General features: G+C 33.8%; 1 pseudogene; it reads left to right on the plus strand.

Annotated features, from left to right (window-relative positions):
* The first annotated feature begins 512 nt into the window (after nucleotides 1-512).
* Nucleotides 513-4,948, plus strand: LOC149535815 (uncharacterized; annotated as a pseudogene).
* Nucleotides 4,949-22,034: the final 17,086 nt, after the last annotated feature.

Raw genomic sequence — 22,034 nt, forward strand, 5'->3', positions numbered from 1 at the left:
TCACCTTAACTAGGTGTTTCTTCCACCTCCACACACATCAAACAACTTCAAATAGCATGTCCCCAAGTTGACTAAGCCCTCAACTCATTAGCTGATACAAAAACCCAGTTTTAGCCCTTCACTAGGGCTACTTCCCTAGTACGCTTATAATGTGAGCCTGATTTAAGTGTTATGTTGTGTACCTTTTAATGTTTTTAATTTTTATGTGATGCTTATGATGGATGTGATTATGACTACGATGTGATTATGCTCACGATAATTGAATTACATTTGTAAGAAACTGAACCCCTTTCAGGAGCATCCCGCACAGTCATTATTGTTTTTTCTTGTGAAGGTATATGGGCAGGTATGAAAACTGTGTGCTATTTTGGATATAAATAAAAGGGTGTCTGGATAACTGAATGTGTTTTCCCATGCTAATATCATGTATCTTTATACCAAGGCCGTCTCTTTTCTCGCAAAATCCTTGATGATGTGGGCTACAATCATAGAGAGTCTACATAGAACACGAAATGTACATCATGATCACACAACAAAATGCCCAACTGCAAAGACTGGCTTATATGGTGGAGCTTCCAGATGCTTCTTTGTTTTGGCTTATATGCCAAATGCTTGCCCTTAATGCAAGGGAAGATTATGAAGAAGACGAGGAGGACATCAAAGGTTAGTATGGGCAGGTATTGACAACTGAATATAACATTCCAGCTAGAGCTGCTCATGCCTAACCTATGACTGTGGGTTTAACAGTGACCTACATACTTTGTTCAAACTATTCCTTACTGACAATGTGTGTAAACAATTAATGCTTAAAATCATTTGCACACTCTCTGAGGAGTTTAATGACAAATATATTTTTCATAAAATTAAATCTTTTGCCAGTATGTGATATATTAGCATTTAAATTTGTATGCATGTACATAGTAAACTAAAAATCTCAGGCAAGTTGACATTATATTGTAGTTATTTTAAATTGGGTTTGTGAAATGTATGATGCACCTGCTTTTAAATTTTAGATCTTAATGCCACAGTATTTGGGATTATATTAGCAACTAATAAATTAATGAAGGTAGAACTCTTCCTCTACTCTGCCACTGTCTCTCCACCTGCACTAAACAATTATATCCTTGAGGCCAAGCTTAGAGAAAAGCACAAGATACAAAGATTGTATTTAATATGTGATCTATTTTATGTATTTTGTCAATTTAATGAGTGATCAGTAAAATCTAACATTTTCTTTAGTTTCATAAATTTTGAAATTTAATTATTATTTGGCGTTCCCTAAAGAGATCCTGAAAACTTAATTCAAGGTACATAGAGAATGAGCATTTTGTTTTCTGGGTGGTGCTTCAACTGCATTATTTCTTGGTGAAAAAAAGCTTTTACTAGTTCTTATTTACTTTGATTTCTATGAATTGAATCTTTCTTTGGGATGTTTATCTAATGTCATCCATATATCTTGACTGTCTCTTGAGGGATAGCAATGCTTTCAAAGTAGTAGTTATATAGATCTGTCATCCAGATTGTTCAGCCTTTAATTTTTCGCTTGTGAAGTGCACATTACAATTTGTGCTATGATATTTCAGTACATGTTTGTTATACTATTTTTATTATATTCCAAATGAATCATTTTTATTGCACGGTCAAATCTTAGTGTCAAGATATAGCTTGCATTGTGTTGTTAAGACATATCTTTGGAAGAGGCTACTTCCCAAGATCATTACAAAGCAAAGTCAATCATTCTGCTACAAGCATTGGACATGGCACATTACAATAATAATAGGCTTTACGATTATGTAATGTCTCATTTGGAAATATGATTTTTTCTTACAGCTAAATAAGGGGCAGCTGAAGCCAAGAGTTTTATATTGAAGTATGATAGAAACATCTTTTGAAGTGACAGTTTCTAAAAGTAGTTCAAGCCGAAAAAAAAGACACAAGTTCAAAAAATGAGTCTAAATTTTGAGCTGACTTCGCCAGCCTAAAATTTTATCTTGATAAACTGGTAGAGAAACATTAGAAGCTACATGACCACTTTTGCAAAAACAGAAAAGAAAGTAGAGTAAGGAGATTTTGATCTATTATTCCTCCATCTAAGGAAATCAAAGATCCTTTTTCCTCTTTGTCCTTTTGTGGGTTCAATTCTTGAGAGTCATCTTGGCTAAACCATCTGCTAAACTATTTCCATTTCTGTAGATGTGGTAGATGTAACCTGCTCTAATTTGTTAATAAAAGATAACACAACTTCCAATAGAGAATGCAATCTCCAATTTTGGTTAGCCTTTGATCTTACTAAAATTATCATAATCAATGAGTCCCCTTCAATTTCTAATTTTTGCTAACTTCAATTCTAGTCATAGGGATAATCCTTTTAGTAAGGCTTTGAATTCCACCATATTATTGGTATCCTCAGCTAGAGGTAGTGCTTACCTTGCTACAGTCTATCCATTGCTAGAGTGAATGATACATCCAACACCCGATGGGTTGCAATTTCCTCTTGGGCTCCATTAAAGTTTAACATGTACAACCATTGGCTGGCTAGGCCCATTTACAATTCTCTCTTTTCCTTGAGCTAACTTTCCCTCCTTTAGCTATAACCCAAGGGACAATGAGTTCAAACCAATTTAACCATCCCATCCGGTATGAAATTTCGGGGAAGATTATTGAACTAAGATTCATGAATTCATTATTTCTAAATTTCTACTATTGTTGCTTCTATTTTGTTTAACAATGAAATAATGCCCATGCCTTTGTTTTGGAAGATTCTCCTATTCTTTTCCTTCCACAATTCCTAGATAAGGATTGGGGGTGATATAATCAACAAGTTTCCACATAAACTCTCTTGGTTTATTAATGTTCATGATTGAAAAAGGGACAACATATCATTTGGTAATGCATAGAGCCGCCCTAATTTTGTACACAACAACTACCAATGTTGTGATGAAAAAAAATCGGTGAGTAGTAGATGATTGGCATACTCCTCGTTCATTTGGCAGAGGGGGCATATTGATGGCCCTTGGAATCCAAACCTTTTAAACTTGTTTGCAATCAAGATCTTCCCTTGTAACACCACTGAAGAAAAGACTCTCACTTTTGAGAAGGACACTTTTCTCTAGCATAACTAAATTGGCATTTGAGATTCAATTTGATTTTTTTGATAGGAGATTACCTTGTATGCTTCCTTCCCACTGTATTTTCTTGATTTAGCACCATTCCAAATGATTTCATCACTACTTGGTTTAAGAATGAAAAACCTATCTTTGATGATTTTATTTAGGTTGTCTATGTCTTCCCGATGCAATCTTAGACTTTCCAATTTTTTCCATTTCAACATACTCTTAGGGTTAGGCTCTGGATTGTAATGTTGTCCTTGGCATATTTTCCCCATCTTTCAAGGCATTTTTTTTCATCCTTTTGAATTCAATAGTTGTCTAACGATGGGTATCCTCCCCATGAATCATCCCAAAATAAAGCTTTACTTCCCTCCATTATGTTCCATGTGGTGTGGTCTAGTATTATTTTGCTAGAGTTAGATATAAAGATCCATATTTAGAATCCTTTGGGAAATTTCGTAATTCTCAAGGCTTCCTCCCTATTTAGGTTTGCAAGGTATATCTCTCTTAAGATTCTAACCCATTTGAAATGTGCTTCATGATGAATTTTCCAAAAATAATTTTCCCCTAAAGCTTGGTTTTGATGTAGTTGATTTTTGATACTAGTTCCCCCATATCCCACTAGTTAAAAAATTCTGTTCCAAGCCATAAATACAAATTTCTTATTGGTATTTGTTCCTTGTAAAAAATAATTTCCTCATTTTCTTTACAATATCCATATAATTACCCGTTAGTTGCAAGATGCATGACATCAAGTATATTAGGATTGTTCTTAGTTTAAATTTCTAGGGACCACATTGCATTTTACCAATCTGCTTTAGTATTCAGAATAAATTGATTATTCGATTATGTATGCAAAAAAATTTAAATTTAACTTTTTCCTTTGTATTTGAAAACACTGACTTAGTTTTACAAAGCTACAGTTAATATTTTACTTCCTTTATGTGTTCTGCAGCCTGCTTCGAGAACTGCTATTACAGGGAAGGGCATTGTCATTTGCAAATACCCTTCTGATCCAACTATTGCATTGGGAAACTTCTCAATCATATTGTCATTCTTATCAACTATGTTTGGGGTTGTAGCTGTATTTTATCCCTACAAAGGGAAAGTTGTTCCTCTGTACGCTCTCCAGAGGACCACTTCTCTAGTGGTGTTTTTTGCTATTGTTGTGTAAGTAATCGCAAACATATGTCTTGATAGCTTTTGAATTTAACCGTGTTACAATTTTTTATCATCAATGTTTGGAATCTTAAAAAGAAAATAGAAAAATGATAGGTGCATTTTCAATATACTAGTCAACACATTTTTAATATTCTCTATCTACAGTGTACAGTTAGTTTCTTTTCTCTGTTTAGGTGTTTGAGGACATAAATGTTGAATGGAAGAGAAAATTCAAGGATTGGATAACATTGTTATAATTTAATGTGAGATGAGCCAGTGGAGTTTAATCAACTAGCTATTTGAAACAACTTACTACTTTAACCTTTTCAATTTTGGATATAAATAAAAGGGTGTTTGGATAGCTAAATGTGTTTTCCCATGCTAATATCATGTATCTTTATACCAAGGCCATCTCTTTTCTCACAGAAGCCTTGATGATGTGGGCTACAATCACAGAGAGTTTGCATAGAACATGAAATGCACATCATGATCTCACAACAAAATGCCCAACTGCAAAGACTAGCTTATATGGTGGAGCTGCCTTCCTGGCTTTAGATGCTTCTTTGTTTTGGCTTATATGCCAAATGCTTGCCCTTAATGCAAGGGCATATTATGAAGAAGATGAGGAGGACATCAAAGGTCAATATGGGTAGGAATTGACAACTGAATATAACTAAGGAAATTTTTTTTTTTTTTAAACTTTGTATCCATTGCAATTGCGACGTCAACCACAAGCATTGCAACAAGGTTGCTATAGCGATGACACCAACTGTTGTCGCAATTGCCAGGGTGTCCATCGCAATTGTGACGTTAGCCACAAGCATTGCAACGGGGTTGTTGTAGCTGCGATACCAATTGCCCAGGTTTTCGTCATAATTGCGATGTCATCCACAAGAATTGTGACGAGGTTGATGTCACAATAAAGTGGTTGCATAGCAATGGATAGGCATCGTAATTGCAATGGTATAGGATAGACATTGTAATTTGTGACTAAAAACAACGACGTCTATTACTATCGCAATGGTGACACATTGCTATCGTAACTGTGACACATAGCTGTCGCAAATCGATGCCAAATGTATTAGTGAGGTTTGACTTAAAGGGTTCACTTGGGGTAGATTAGGGTAATGATTAGGGTTTCATTTAGATTAAAGGGTTTGATTTCTAGGGTCAGTTAGATTAAGGTTCAATGAGTTAGATTACCTAGGTTTGATCAGTGTTTCATTTAGATTAAAGGGTTTGAGTTTTCAGTTCTAGATTACATTAGAGTTTGAGTTAGAGATTACGGTTTGAGTTTCCAGTTACCTAAAATCTTACATTAGAGCTTGAGTTAGATAAAAGGTTTTCATTTCTAGATCTAAGGGTTTGAGTTTTCAGTTAGGATTACATTATCTAGTTTGAGAACTTAGATTAGGGTTTGAGTTTGAAGTTAAGATATAATATTAAAGAGTTTTCTCATTAGGGTTTCAATTTGAGTTCTAAACCTGGGTTAGATTAGGGTTGAATAGTTATAGTTCTAGGGTTAGGTTAGGGTCATCTAGTTAGAAATTAACAATTCTAGATTAGGATTTGAGTTAAAGATTAGGTTTTGATTAGGGTTCAAATGATTTCGATTAGGATTTGAGTTGTAGATTAAATGGTTTGGTTAGGGTTATGATTGTACGAATTATTTAAGATTTGAGATAGGGTTTGATTTAGATTAGGGTTTGAGTTAGATTACTTGGTTTGGTTACAGTTTAATTTAGATAGGGAACCATGATTCTAGATTAAGGTTTGATTTAAAGATTACCTGGTTCACTTGAACTTTATAAATTAGGGTTTGAGTTTTCAGTTAGGATTAGATAAAGGGCTTGGTTACGGTTTAAGTGATTTAGTATTTAAGGGTTTTCAAGTTAAAGATTAGGGTACACATGATTCTAGGGTTTGATAAATAGATCTAACCTGGTTTGGTTAGGGTTTGATTTATAGGGAACTTGCATGGTTAGATTAGGGTTTGTCTTAGATCGGGTTTAGATTAGGATTTCATTAGGGTTTGAGTTAGGGTAACTTGAGTTAGATTAGGGTTTCAATCTAAGTTAGGGTTTAAAGATTAGGATTTTAGTTATGGTTAGGGTTAGGTTAGGGTTATCTAGTTAGATTAGGGTTACGATTAAGATTAGGATTTGAGTTAAAGATTAGAGTTTGATTAGGGTTCAAATGATTTAGATTAGGGTTTGAGTTCTAGATTAACTTAGGGTTTTTTTGGGTCTTACGGTTGTACATTACTTACTTGGTTTGAGTTAGGGTTTGATTTAAAGGGTTTTTAGTTTAGATTAAAGGGTTTGAGTTAAAGATTAGGGTTTGGTTAGGGTTTGATTTCTAGGGTTATGATTAGATTAGGATTCATGATTCTAGGGTTTGATTTAAAGAAATTAGGGCTTGATTAAATATTAGGGCTTGAGTTTTTAGCTAGGAAATTAGATTAGGGTTTGATTATGTCGTTTGATTCCTAGATTAGGGTTTGAGTTAAAGATTAGGGTAATATACATGTGATTAGGGTTTGATTTAGTTTAGGGTTTGGTTAGGGTTTGATTTATAGGGTTATGGTTAGATTCTAGGGTTTGTGTTAGATTAGGGTTTAATTTTAGGATTTCATTTAGATTAGGGTTTGAATTAGATTAGGGTTTGAGTTTTCATTTAGGATTAGATTAAAGGGTTTTAGTTTTTAGTTACAATTAGATTACGGTTTGAGTTAAGGTTTGGTTAGGGTTTGATTTCTAGGGTTACCTTAGATTAGGGTTTGAGTTAGATTCTACGGTTTGATTTAGATATAGGGTTTTATTTAAAGATTAAAGGGTTTGAGTTACATTAGGTTTTGATTATGATTTGATTTCTAGACTTACAATTAGATTAGGGTGTTCAGAACTAGAATAGGTTCATGATTAGGGTTTGATTTAGATTAGGATTTGAGTTAGATCTAAGGGTTTTAGTTTTTAACTAGGATTAGATTAGGGTTACATTAGCTCATTTTAGTTATGAAACTCTAAGGTTAGATTAGGGTTAAAGAGTTTTCAAGTTAGGGTTAGAAATTAGGGTTAGAGTTTGAGTTAGGGTTCTAGGGTTATGGTTAGTGTTTAAGGGTTGGAGATAGCTCATTCTAATATTTTTTTATTTTCTACAGTAATTTGTTTTTTTGTGTTTTTTTCTAATGTTTTTCTAATATTTCAAGTTTAATATTTTTTCTGATATTTTGTATTTTTTTCAAATATTTTATAATTTTTTTCTAATATAAAATGTTTTTTCTAATGTTATATACTAATTTATTTTCTTTAATGTTAAATACTAATATTTCCTAATGTTATAATACTAATTTATTTTTCTAATATTGTAGATTAACGTTTTTTTAATATATCACTTAGTAATGTTTTTCTAATAATTCTACACTATTATTTTTTAAATATTTTTATAATTTTTTTATAATATTTTCTAATTTTCAAGACTAATATTTTTAAAAATATTTTCTAATGTTTTTTCTAATTTTTTATAATTTTTTTCTAATATTTTCTCATAGTTTTCTAATATTTTCCAAACTAATATTTTTAAATATATTTTCTAATGTTTTTATAATATTTAAATGTAATTTTTTTTCTAATATTTTTCTAATAAAACTAATATTTTTCTATAAAAAAATTCTAACATTCTATGTTACTAGTACACTATTGTTTTTTTAATATTTCACTTAATAATGTTTTTCTAATCATTTTAAATTATTGTTTTTTCAATATTTTCTAATATTTTTCTAATGTTTTTTTCTAATATTTTCTCATATTTTTCTAATATTTTCCAAACTAGTATATTTAAATATATTTTCTAACATTTTTCTAATATTTAAATGTAATTTTTTGCTAATATTTTTCTAATAAAACTAATATTTAAATGTAATATTTTTTATGTAATGGTTTTTCTAATGTTTTTTTTCTAATTTTATGATATTCTAGATTAGCATTTTTCAATATTTTCTAATGTTTTTCTAATATTTTAAACTATTGTTTTTCTAATATTTTCTAATATTTATCTAATTTAACGCTAATTTTTTTCTAAATTAATATTTTTCTAATATATAACTAACAAATACAAAAAAGGTATAAATGTTAAATTAATAGAATTAAAAAGTTTATTAGGCGCACTGCAGTTTATAGGGGGGTCGTGTTGCACCGATTCCTGCAGTCTAAAAATAAATAATAAATAAAAAATAAAAAATAAAAAAAATTAATAGAATTAAGTAACATAAATAAACAATAAAAACATTAAATTAACTTGAAAATATGCTTTAAAAACATTAAAAAACTTTTAAAAACATTCAAATAATAACATATAAACATACCTGGAATAGCACAACAACAAGAATCTAGAGGAGAATGACAGAAAATGATGCAGCACACTTACCAATCTGGTAGGTTCGCTCTAATGTCCATATCGAATTCACTCGCCATAAAAATGAACGATAAAATGGGAAAACAGGGGTTTTGAAAGTGAAATCTACATAAAATATGTTCGTGTGAACATATTAATGAGGTATGTTCACCTAAACATATCTCATATATATGAAATGTTCGCCTAAACATATATTTTAATTATGTTCGTGTGAACATAATTAGTATGTTCGGGCAAAAATATAATAAATATGATATTCAAAATCTGCAATTTTTTTCAATTTCCTTCATCCCACAAAAGTGGAACCCATTATTGTGGGTTCACCCCAGTGTATGCCAAGTTTTCCAGTGCAAACTGAGTTGTGCAGTGCTTATCGAGTTCACAGTTGATGTGTTGTGAGTCTAGAGTTAACCAAGCTACTCAGTGTTAACCAAGAGACTCGGTTTATACAAAGCTTGAAGTAATAGTATTAACTAAGCTATGCAATGTGAATCAAGTGATTCAATTTGTATGCTGAGTTTAACAGTATTCATTGAGCCACCAATACAGACCAAATTCAAGACTACTAGGAAGTGATCAGTATGGATCGAGCTTCTATGTCTACCAAGTGCATGACGATGTCAAGCATTAATAGGTGATGTTGAGTATTAGAGCCTCACTGAGTCAATCTTCAGGACCTGAGTTTCTACACTTAGCCGACTTTGTAATATTTGTGAAAACTTTTATCATGGCCAACTTTGTAATTGTGTAATTGGATTGATATATATGTAATGTATTGTATCACATCCAAATAATTGAAGAGAAGTAATGTAATGATTAGAGAAAAATAGAAGAGTGAATTAAAAGGGCTATAGTAGTATAAGGAGCAGAAAAGATATACCTATCACAACAAGGTGATTTATACACTCAAAGGAATCTCATTTAGCAAACCAAGATGCAAATCAGAGATCAGCTACTGCTTCATCCTAACAGGTGGATCAGTCAAATCCTCTAACAAGGTAGACCTAACAGTCTTATGTAAATCTCTTTACCGAGTGCAAACTTCATTTTATGTTTGTAAATCCTTTTGCAAGGTGGACCTAGTAGTCATTATTGCTCTTAACAAGGAAGATCATTAGAAATGATCATTGTAAGCCTTAACCAACCAACTTTATATTGTAGTACTAAAGCTTGTGGGTATCATCCCCACCCTAGTTTTACTTTCTATTTGGAAGGTTTTTGGGTTACCAAATCTTGTGTAAAAGTGTTATGTATGCTTTCATGTTTCTAGTTTCTCATTCATGCAGTTAGATCATAATATAAATAAGGATTAATTGCTAATAGGGATAAAAGTTTTAGAAGTTACTAATTCACCCCTCCCCTCTCAGTAACCTTTCTTGTCATAATATTTTCAACATATAGAACAACCACAACATGCCCAGTTGTGAGGCCTTCTAGGTTGTGGTCTTAAAAAGAGAAAGAAATATATGAAATCAAAACATTGGCTTGCATCTTCTTAATAGGAATCCTCCTACTAACTACTTCCCTTCTACCAATTCTACTTTCCTACATCTAACTGAGCTTCTTTATCGCCAACTAAGCCACAAGTTGGCTACTCAAGCATTTTAATTGCAATTTAGGACCATACTTAGAAGACTAAATGTAAAACCCGCACAAACAAACATATGAAATCACACAAGGTAGGTCCACATGTGTGCTAGGAGTGAGCTCCAAATTGTATAGGATGACATGTAATAAATCAAAATTGTGTCAATTGGATCAACATGTTACACAAGGTGGAAACAACAAGAAAATAGGACTGACGAATGATAGAAAACTCAAGAAATATCCAAAATAAGAATTCACACACTTAGGATAAGGATCTAGGATAGTTCCTCAATATGATGACAATTGTGCATAACATAGAAGAAAAAGAAACACTTGCTACTCTGCAAACAATAGACTAGTACATAAAACTGGAAATATTTTTGGTTAATGCAAGATCACTTAAAGACGCAGGATGCTCTTGTAGACACCTAAATTTGATTACACTACTTTGGTAATCCTATTTAGTTATCTCTAAAGGCATCATTAATTAAATTCCTATTTAATTAATCTTTTGCCATCCCCTAGCTGATTAATTTAATTAATCATCTATAGTCCTAATTGATAAATCAAATAACCTATTATTTATCAATTAATCCTATTCTTCTATCTAATTCCAAAATCCTCATTTATTAAATAAATCTATTTCATAAATAAAGCCCTCAAATCTAATAACCCCTAACCTATTCCTAATCCCCCTTTTTAGCCTAATCCACCCCATCCACCCATACTAACCAAGCTTAGCCACTAACTCACCCACCCTCATGAATGCCATCCACTTGCAAATCTCTAACATCCCTAATCTAATCCTAAACCCAAGCCTAATCCACCCCCTAATGTTGTCACATTCCCTAAGCAAGCTTAAGACTTTCTTAAGCCAAGAAAAGTCAACAATCTCAACTCCCTCCAAAATATCCCAACCACCCAACAATGAATGCTCTTACAAAAGCCATAAAGACTCTTACAAGCTCTTACAAGCCATAATGAAGGATCTTTATGAAGATATTATCCCTTGAGCCTTCTTTGTTGACTCATCCTTCCCCTTTCCTCCATCCACTCACCTTGTGACATGTGTCACTCCCTGGTTGGTGCTAAACAAGCACAATCCATGTGCTCCCCTTTGAGTGCATCCTAGCCCTCCTTAAACTTTCATCTCTCCTTGCATCTTAACCCTCCATCCCTCAAGCCCTTAGCCTATAAATTGAATCCCCTCAACTATGTCCTTGGTAAAATGAGATTGAAATCCATGCTGATATCTTCCCATGGATTCTCAGGTATAGGTAATGGCTGATACAACCCTGTATTTTGCTTCACTCCCTTTTCCATCTAACATACTCTACAAGTTTGTACAAACTTCTTTACATATTGTTGCAACTATGGCGAGTAATAATTCTGAGCAACCAAAGAAATGATTTTATCTCCACCAAAGTGTCTAGCCAATCCTCCACTATGCTTCTCCTTGATCAAATTCTCCATCATAGAACTTCTTGGAATGCACAACAGACTCCCTTTGAACAACATTCCATCCTAGATTATGAAATCCAACCACTTTTTCTTGTCAAGCATAACAAGTTTTCTACAATCCTTCTAATTTTGACCAAAATCAGGATCCTATGGATACAAATTATTGTGTTCCTTGAACCCAATCACCTCAATCTACATTTCTATTAGAAAAAAATTTCTTCTACTAAGAGCATCTGCAACTTTGTTAGACTTCCCACTCTTGTGTTTCAAAACAAATGTATAACTGTGCAAAAACTCAACCCATTTCAAATGCCTTTGATTCAATTTTTCTTAACTATTCAAATATTGCAAAGGTTGATGATTAGTATACAAAAGAAATCCTCAGGAAGAAGATAGTGTATCCACTTCTTCAATGCCTGAACTATAGATTAAAATTCATGATCATGAAAAAAATACTTTCTTTCAACATCATTCAACTTCTCACTAAAATAAGCAACAAGCCTACCTTAACAGCTTAAAATAACTCCTATTGCAATACCATTAGCATCAAAGTCTACTTAAAATGCCTTATTAAAATATGGAAGCACTAGAACAAGTTACTTTACAATTTTTTGTTTTATAAGATTAAAACTTGTATCTACTCCTACCATCCACTTAAATTCTATCTTTTCCACTCTCATTTTTTAGTCAAGGGTCTAAAAATATTGCCAAAACCTTTAATAAAAATTCTATAAAAACTAGCATGTCCATGGAAATATCTCATCTATGTCACACTCCTTGGAGTAGGCCATTCAAGGATATCCTTCACTTTCTTAGGATCCATTTGTAATGCCCCACCCAGAGATCCTCGGAACAAGGATGAAATACAAGCCAAAATGTTTTTTTTTAAACAAGTATGATTGCACATGAAAACATCATACATGGATCACATAGATCATAATGGAAGACTTAAACACCATCTTGGTGACCAACAAATCTCCAAATGCCACTACCCGAACTGACACACACACAATAGAAAATAGAAACCCAAAATGACAATGACACAAGAATCTAAGATCTGTCAAGGCATGGAAAATTAAGTAAACCCAATGGGTACTAGAATTGCCAAAAATTGATCCCCAAACACTAGTGGAGATGCCCCCTATTTTTTGAGCAAGGACCAATAGCAAACAGATTCTTACGCAAGGATGTGTAATACACCATGCGAGAACATGCCTTTTCTGCAAGGATGTGTACCAAATGACACGAGAAGGTACTTGGCCAAATAGCCAAGACACCCAAAACTAGTGTTGGGTTTCATGCGAGAAGGTGCCAAAGGCCATGTGAGGGAACCCAATACACCACACAAGATCTTACATTCTCTTGTGAGAAAGCACAATTTTGCACGAGATCCCAAGATAGCACGCCAAAAAATAAAAAGGTAAAATGCTAAGGATAAAAATTCCTCCACACTGGGGAGTACCATATCCATAATTTGAGGCATAAACACTCGAACACACTACTTGTAGATTGAAACAACATCTAACCATCTAACAAGTAAACATAGAAGTGAAAGGAAAGTATAGAAGGAAACATCATTGTGTAGTAAAACAACATCACAATAAACTGAAACCACATTGCAATAACTTAACAGAATAACCAAACTAAGTGTGTGGCTCCTCCCAACCATAATAGCATCATTAGACCACCATGGGCCCTAGCCATCCCCTATGCATAACATCCCAAGCTACCAAATAGATCATCGGTACTATCATAAAGGGACATAATGACTAAAACGTGCAACATCATAAGCATAAGGAAATCTAATATGCTAGGAGAAAAGCATAAGATAATCCTACAAATATGAGCAACATCAACTATCAAACATCATCTAACATGATATAAAAGCATTCCAATGAAGGCATAAATCACAAAAAAACCTAATCCAGAAACCACAGTACCAAGTGAGAACATTCAGCCATAGCCACACTAGGAAAAAAAGACCATCTCTGTACACCAGTCCCTAACAGTGGTATAGGTAGCTACACCTCCCAACCACATGGAACCCATAGGCCCACTCTTGCCATGCTGATGGAGATAATGATCCAACCACAATTACACACAAATCAAATGTCCATGGCTAACACACACGTCAAATAATATGATGACTAAAACCAAGACATAGACAATGCATAAACTATAGGTCCTAGTCAAACACTCAATGGGCTACTAAGTGGGGGCTGACATCATGGAGAGTCGCTTGGAATCAACAAGCCCAAGCTAGTATTGGTAGCTGCAATCCCCAATAGAAGGTGCACAATTTGGGTGGCAACTCTTCCCAATGGAAGGTACTCTCCCCAACATTTTAATTATCTTATATTTATTACCACCCAATATTTTAATTTAGTTATCACTTATATAAAACTTCCTCTACCAACCAATGGGAATAGTCACCAAGTTACAAGATAAAAGCCACTCCACGTGCTACCCTACCCTACCATGCTCATCTAATGATGAGTGCCCATAGGCATGCAAATTTCCAACACAACCCCAATGATCATAACTTCTAAAAGCACCACAAAAGATCAGGCCTCACAATTCACCCAATAGATTTTGTGCACGTAATCATGTGTGACACATCACTATCATGAAGATCAAACACAAGGACTAGATGAGAACACAAAGCAGAAAGTCACTCAACTAAAAACATAATTAGGAGGATGGATGTGACATGCATCCCAATGCAACATAAAAGTGCAACAATGGTCTAACTATTAGAAATATTCAAGACTATGCTAGGTTACTAAGAGGGAAGGGATGAATCAATAACCTCTAAAACTTTATCAAATTCAGCACTTTATAGCAATATACCAATTATCACTTATTGATCTAATTGCATGCATGAGAAATTGAAAACATAAAACATTTATAACATTTGAACACAATAATTTGGTGACCCAAAAACCTTCCAAATAAAAACTAAAACTAGGGTGGGGATGATACCCATGAAACATCATTAGTATAGCATAAAGTTGGCCTGTTAAGGCTTACATTGATCACTTTTGATGATCTACCCTATTAAGAGAAATTAGGACTGCTAGGTCCACCTTGTTAGAGGTTTTTACAAACACACAATAAAGTATGCACTCTGTTAAGAGGTTTAAGAAAGATTGTTAAGTCTACCTTGTGAAAGGATTTAGACTGATTCGCCTATTAGAATGAAACAATAAATCTCTGACTTACAACTAAATTGCTGATAGAGATTACTTGAAGTATTGATCACCTTTTGTGATGGATATGTTTCTGTTGTTCCTTTTATGATATGGCCTTCAATATATACTTTATCTATTACTTGATCACATTCACATTCTTACACACTTATATTCATGAATTACATATCCACATACATTGGATATGATACAATACATTACATATATACCAATCCAATTTATATATTAACAAAGTCGGCCATCATATAGGCTAACACCAATATTACAAATTCTACCCAAATGAAGACACTCGGGTTTTGAAGATTGACTTGGTGAAGTTTTGATACTCGGTGTCCATTGTCATTACTCAGCATCATTATGCACTTGGTAGATATAGAAGCTCGGTCCATACTAATCACCTCAAAGTAGTCTCAAACTTGGTTTGCACTGGTGACTCGATAGATACCATGTAACTTGACATAAACTAAATTACTAGTTTACCATGACTTCACTTGGTAAACACTAACTTTGCATATGGCTTGATTAACACTAGCTTTGCATCACATGAGCTGCTAGCTCTATAGAAACTATAAAGCTTGCTAACCACTAGAGTGCTCAAATTGAACTGCTAGACTTCACACTACCTGATTCTGCCCAGTTTGAATTGATGCACTTCAAACTAACTGAATTCCCTTGGTAACCACTCGAATGCTCGGTGGCCACTGGAATCCAGAAGACTTAGTAGCAACTATAGAATTTAATGGCTACATAATTACATGGAAAACACTATATATTGTTCAATGAGCTCAGTAGCCATACAAAATTTGAATAAGTGTTGTCACTAATAACAAACTTGATTGATATTTCAACAATCTCCCCCTTGGGCATTAGTGACAAAAACACTTATTAGTGAAAACTTATATACATCACCATGTGATACTGACTCAGAAGGGTATACTATTTTGAGATTTTTCAAAATTTGTCTTTGTAAGTATACACAATATACTTTACAACATATCTACAAAATTCTCCTTTGTTTTATACATTTTCTCCCTTTGCATGATTCTCCCCCATACAATATATATAGTCTCACTATACATAGTCTCTCCCCCATTTTGACAATAATGCCAAAGATGTATTCAAAAATTATTTACATGGAAACACCAAAATGAGATAGACACTCATAATGTACCTTAAGAATAAGTGCTAGATTTTTATCCCAACTTTCTTGCAAAATCTTGCATGTATGAAGAGCAATTTGAACTTTTGTAGAGAGTTCTATCATGTGATCTGCAATAGAGAAGTTATTGTCATGGATGAAGGTTTTTGAGTAAACAATGTGTTTTTGCATTGTATCCATGATAGGAAGGATTATATTTTGAATATCTATCAATGTAGACTAGATCCTTGCTTCTTCTCTGAACAACTCTGCCTACATGTCTGATAGAGATTTGATCTTCATATGATGTGCAGAGCTTGAACTAGAGTCAAGTTGCAATTTTTGTGCACTATCTTTTAGATCCTCATCAATCTTTGTCAATTTTCTCTTTATCTCCTTTGTGAACTTGGTAACATTACATAACTTCACAAAAAGTGATGTCACATTAGTGCAAGAGGTTTCAAGATTGGTCAAAATTGAGGAAAGCTCAACTTGATGGATAGCAATTTGTTGAGCAATGTGCTCAAGCACTTTATTGTCAAATTTCTTTTTTGTTTTCTCAATTTACTTATCTTGACCACTAGAGTCCTCGTTAAAATTTTGGACTACCTCAGCTAATTACAATAAAATAGGTTGAGAAGCACCAACCTCAATACCTATAGCCTTAGACAAAATATTCTTGGCATCATCAATAATCTTATATTCTCTATCTCTTTCTTCTCTTAATTTATGTTGTTTTGCCTTCTTTTGGAGGAGTTCACTAGCTATATGCATTTGATCCATAGTAAGATTATAAAAGTCCCATTTGCAAATTTCTATTTCCTCATCTAGGTCTATATCCTCTTCTATCTCCTTTCCTCTACTCAAAAATATTGTACTCATTTGAGCCTTAGGTTCAACTATCCTTGTACTTAATGCCTTCGTATTCGGGATGGAAACAATTGTAGATATACTAGGAGTTGCAGTGAAAATTGACATAGAACTAACCGATGGAATACTAACAGGAATGCATGGTGAATCCAAAACTGAAATAGAATAAATTGTAGAATCCAAAATTGAAGTACTTACTGCTAAAGAACTCAAAATTATAGAAGCCATTAATGACTGGAACTCAAGAGTTGAAGAAGAGGGAGGTTGCAACTCAGTAGATGAAGTGGTAGTCACTTCTATCAATGATGTGTTGAGTTGTATGGGGGAAAAGAGTGATTGGACGTTTGAAGTACCTGTAGTTGTCACAATCAAACTTGTTGAAGTTGTCTCTAAGCTTGATACAGTAACTGGTTTGCTTAGAGAGTGAGGAAGTGAGGAAATGACTGCAGCTGCTATCTTCATAGGGCCAGTCTCCTTATCATCTTCTTTATCTTCCTCGGTAGCTTCCTCCTCTTTATCTTCTTCAACTTCCCCATTGTCAAAATTTGTGGGCTCAATATAAGTTTCTTCTTCATCATCATCACTGTTATCATCATCATCCATAACATCTATTGGGAAGTCACTTTGTTTATGCAAATGATAAATATTCTTCCACATGCTTGTGGCATTCTTAACCACATGCTCTATATCCTTGATCAAAATTAAACAATTATTAAATCTAAGAGTCAGTTTGTCTTGATTTTTCTTTAAAGACTCTTTTACCTCAACATCTATCATGCTCGGTAGTAACTGCCTTAGGGTTTGTGCATAAATTTCTTTTGTTGTTTGCATTGCAAAGTCCCATCTTGGCTTTATTTTCTCTAACAATTCATTAGAGATTTGAGAGGCTATTGATTTGGTGAATACTTCCATTTTCCCATTTTGGTTAACTCTAGTTCTTCAACCTATTTCTTCTCTGCCTCTGGCCTAGTTTCATACTTCAAGGATTTGAAGTTTATTATGCTTGCATCTTCTTCCATCTGTTTCAATTTTTCTTGGAAGGTGGGAGGACTACAGTGGATGGCTTAGGTGGCTTGTTGATGATCACCTTGCCTTTCTTCTTCAAGGGTTCTTCTTCTTTTTTTTATTCCTCTTCATCCTTTGCCTCTTCATCTATATCTTCTCCTTTGCTCTTGGTTAACATAAGAGGTGTGCTTGTTTTTAGTTTTGCTATCCTCCTCTTACCTTTTTTAACCACTTGTGGGAGCTTTATCTCTAGCTCTATCTTTTTCCTTGCCTCATCATATGTTCCAAAGTATGGTGCCTTTGGATCAACAGGTTCATTAATTAGAGCTTCAATAATGTCCTTTGTTTCATCAATGTTTACCTCATAGGGAAGAGGTTTTACCCATAAAATTTTGGGTTTTACTGCCTAAATGTAGACTTTGTCACTGTCTACCATGAAAAAAACATCATCTTTGTAATCTTCTACCTATTTCTTAGGTATTTCGAATATGTTATTCATTTTATCTTTGAATACTTCAAAGTGGTTGTCCATATTGCTAACAAAGTTCTCTCCCATTTTTGCAATGTATTCATTAATTTGGTATAGTACAGGCACATCTTTTCTCCATACGACCGTGGCTTTAGAAGGGAAGAACTTCTAAACATAGAAGAAAAAACAAGACAACAGAGAGCCAAATTTGTAGGGGTTGTTCTTGGAAGCCTGAATACTTTCCATGTTCTTGTTGAATTACTTCAACAATAGATCTACCAAGTCATAAGACAAATTGTTCTTCACAGTTTTGTAAGTTAAATCCATAGCTTCACATGATACACTATTGAGGTGGCTCAAACTATATATCTTGTGAGCTATCATATATATCCTAAATTTTAGTTCTGCATCAGTTACACTACTAATTTTCATGCCTCTACGTTCCCACTTAGCTAGGGTTTTCTTTTCTAGCTCAGCCTGACCTAGGGTTTTGGTGGTTTTGGCTTTAGTGAGCATGGGGAGGTCGGTGATGCAATGAATCATTTTCTTTGTGATTACAACTGGTTGCTCAAGCCATAGCTGACCATTATGCACCCAGCTTAGAATGTATTTCATCCATTTGATTTGAAAACCTTAGAGCATGTGAGGAATGTGGGTCAAACCTTTGTCTTCCAAATGTTTATGCTCAGGTTTGAGAACTCCATTAACACATAATTCACCTAGGGCATCATCCATTTCTAGGCTTCTAATTTCTTGAATAGAACACTTGAAATGAGTACAAATATCGTTAATAAGGAGTACCTTTGAAGGAATTTGCGATTGAGCTTTGGCTGAGTCAAGGGTTTCTACAATTGCGGGCACAAGTTTAAAATCTAGCACTTTCCACTTGACTCGTCAAACCAACATCTCAAACCCTTTCTTCGCTTTGGTGCTGCTTGATGCCATTGTACTTGGTAAACTATGAAAACCTTGATAACTTGCTACAAATTCACTTAAGGTTGCTTGATCACTTTGTAAATCATTTCTTTGCAATAGCATTATAGATTTTACGGTGAAAAATGAATTCAATTTCATGTTTTTTGTTAAAACTTTTCCATTAATGCTCGATATGAAGGTAGCTGGGTTGACATCATGCTTGAAACTATGCTTGACAATATGCATGACAGGCTATCATCCACTATTCTATTGATTACTTGGTGAAGGCTTCGTGACTCAGTAATCATGTGTAACTTGTTACTCTCAACCTTGTTTAGTAGAGTCTATAACCTGACCTTACTCGGTAGAGAAGGTAACTCAGTGATAACTAATATCAATCTCTCTTGGTGATCCTTTTGTATCTTGAATATTGATTTGGATCTTTGTCACCTTTCAATTGGAACTGTTTGAATGTGATCTTGGTAGCATAGTTCTAGTTCTCCTTTGGAAACCTCGTTGAAAATGGTGGAGTCACCCACTTCTTGAGTGGCATGACCATCATTGCTTGGACTAGCATCCTCGGTAGATTTAGGAATCCATTGCTACCTCATCTACTTTTTCTTTCTTTTCATGTTAAACTCTATCTATATTCATGCAACTTTTGTCTAGATGACCAAGTTAGGTACAAGTGAAACATCTTATGGTGGTATCTCTTTTCCTTGTGATATTTTTAACACAATTCATGCCAATGTGTCCAAATTATCCACATTAATGACATCTACACCAAGTTTTGTAGTCCCAACCAAATATTTCTTTCACAATTTTCTCTGTTGGATTGAATGACTTGGTTATGTAATATGATGCCTTGTGACTTTGTTTCTTGCATTTGTGACATTGGCCTTCAAATTTTGGTTTCTCTTTGCATTCATTAGCCCTGTAACCATGCTGATTGCAATTGTAGCATTTTTTATTAAATTTTTCTTTACCATTACTCCAACATTTGTTTGATGTATGACCTAACTTACCATAGTGATTGCAAGTAAGTCCTTGATTTCTTTGAGCACCTTGTTCAGAGGATTCACCTTCTTCTTTGTATCCAATTCCTACTTTAACCTTTTATCTATAGAGATTCTATTCATTTAGTTGATTTAATTGATTCATGTCTACTTGGGATTGCATCATTCTTTCATTGATTTTTTTTTTTAGTGTTTAGGTCATTTTTTAATCTTTCACTGATTTTCTTTTTAGACCTCAACTCATTTCTTATTATTTCATTGATTTTTCTTTTCAAATTGAGATCATTTCTTAATCTTTCATTTATCTATCTTTGGCTCATGATTTCCTCATTTGCATTGGAGATTTGATCCATAAGATCTGCATGCTAAAGGGATTGGTTTTGGATTTCATTGTCTCTTCAATACATTTCTTCTTTTATCTTGTTCCTCTATTCCAAGATTTCACATAGCCTCACTGACTGAATTTCTTGTTCTCTTTTCAGCTTTCTTACTTCTTCTTGTAAGGAACACTTCTTCTCTAGGAGTTCTTTGATTGCATCATTTGCTTCATCTGAGTTACTTGAAGGAAAAAGTTTTCAATTCTTTCTTCAATGTAGAGATGATCATTCATTTGATTTGCAAGTTCCTTCCTTCTTTTCAAGGATTGGGAAAGTTGTGCCTTAGCCTTTTTGAGTTGTGCAATGGCCATTTCTAGATCCAACTTTTCATTGTCAATTGCCTTATCAAGTCTAAATATCTCCACATCCTTGATCTTTGCTCAAGCTATAAAATTTCTCCTGAGAACCACAAAGCTCTAATACCAATTGTTGGAAATATTCAAGACTATGTTAGGTTATCGAGAGGGGAGGGGTGAATCAGTAACCTCTAAAACTTTATCAAATTTAACACTTTATAGTAATCTACTAATTATCATTTATTGATCTAATTGCATGCATGAGAAATTGAAAACATAAAAAGTTCATAACATTTGAACATAATAATCTGGTGACCCAGAAACCTTCCAAATAGAAAGTAAAATTGGGGTGGGGATGATACCCACAAAACTTCAATAATGCAGCATAAAGTTGGCTTGCTGAGGCTTATAGTGATCACTTCTAATGATCTACCCCGTTAAGAGCAATTAGGACTGCTAGGTCCACCTTGTTAGAGGTTTTTACAAACACACAATAAAGTATGCACTCTGTTAAGAGATTTAAGAAAGACTGTTAAGTCTACCTTGTGAAAGGATTTAGACTTATTCACTTGTTAGAATGAAACAATAGATCTCTAACTTACAACTGAATTGCTGATAGAGATTCCTTGAAGTACTAATCACCTTTTGTGATGGATATGTCTCTACTGCTCCTTTTTTGATATGGCCTTCAATATATACTTTATCTTTTGCTTGATCACATTCACATTCTTATACACTTATGTTCATGAATTACATATTCACACACATTGGATATGATACATTACATTACATATATACCAATCCAATTTACATATTAACAAATTCGGCCATCATATAGGTTAACACCAATATTACAAAGTTGGCCCAAATGTAGGCACTCGGGTTCTGAAGACTAACTTGGTGAAGTTCTAATACTCAGCATCCATAGCCATTACTCTACATTGGCATGCACTCAGTAGATGTAGAAGCTCGGTTCATACTAATCACCTCAAAGTAGTCTCAAACCC

Source organism: Cupressus sempervirens, chromosome 10 (genome assembly GCF_028749045.1).
Source record: "Cupressus sempervirens isolate cs-2001-9-10 chromosome 10, ASM2874904v1, whole genome shotgun sequence".
Lineage (NCBI taxonomy): Eukaryota > Viridiplantae > Streptophyta > Pinopsida > Cupressales > Cupressaceae > Cupressus > Cupressus sempervirens.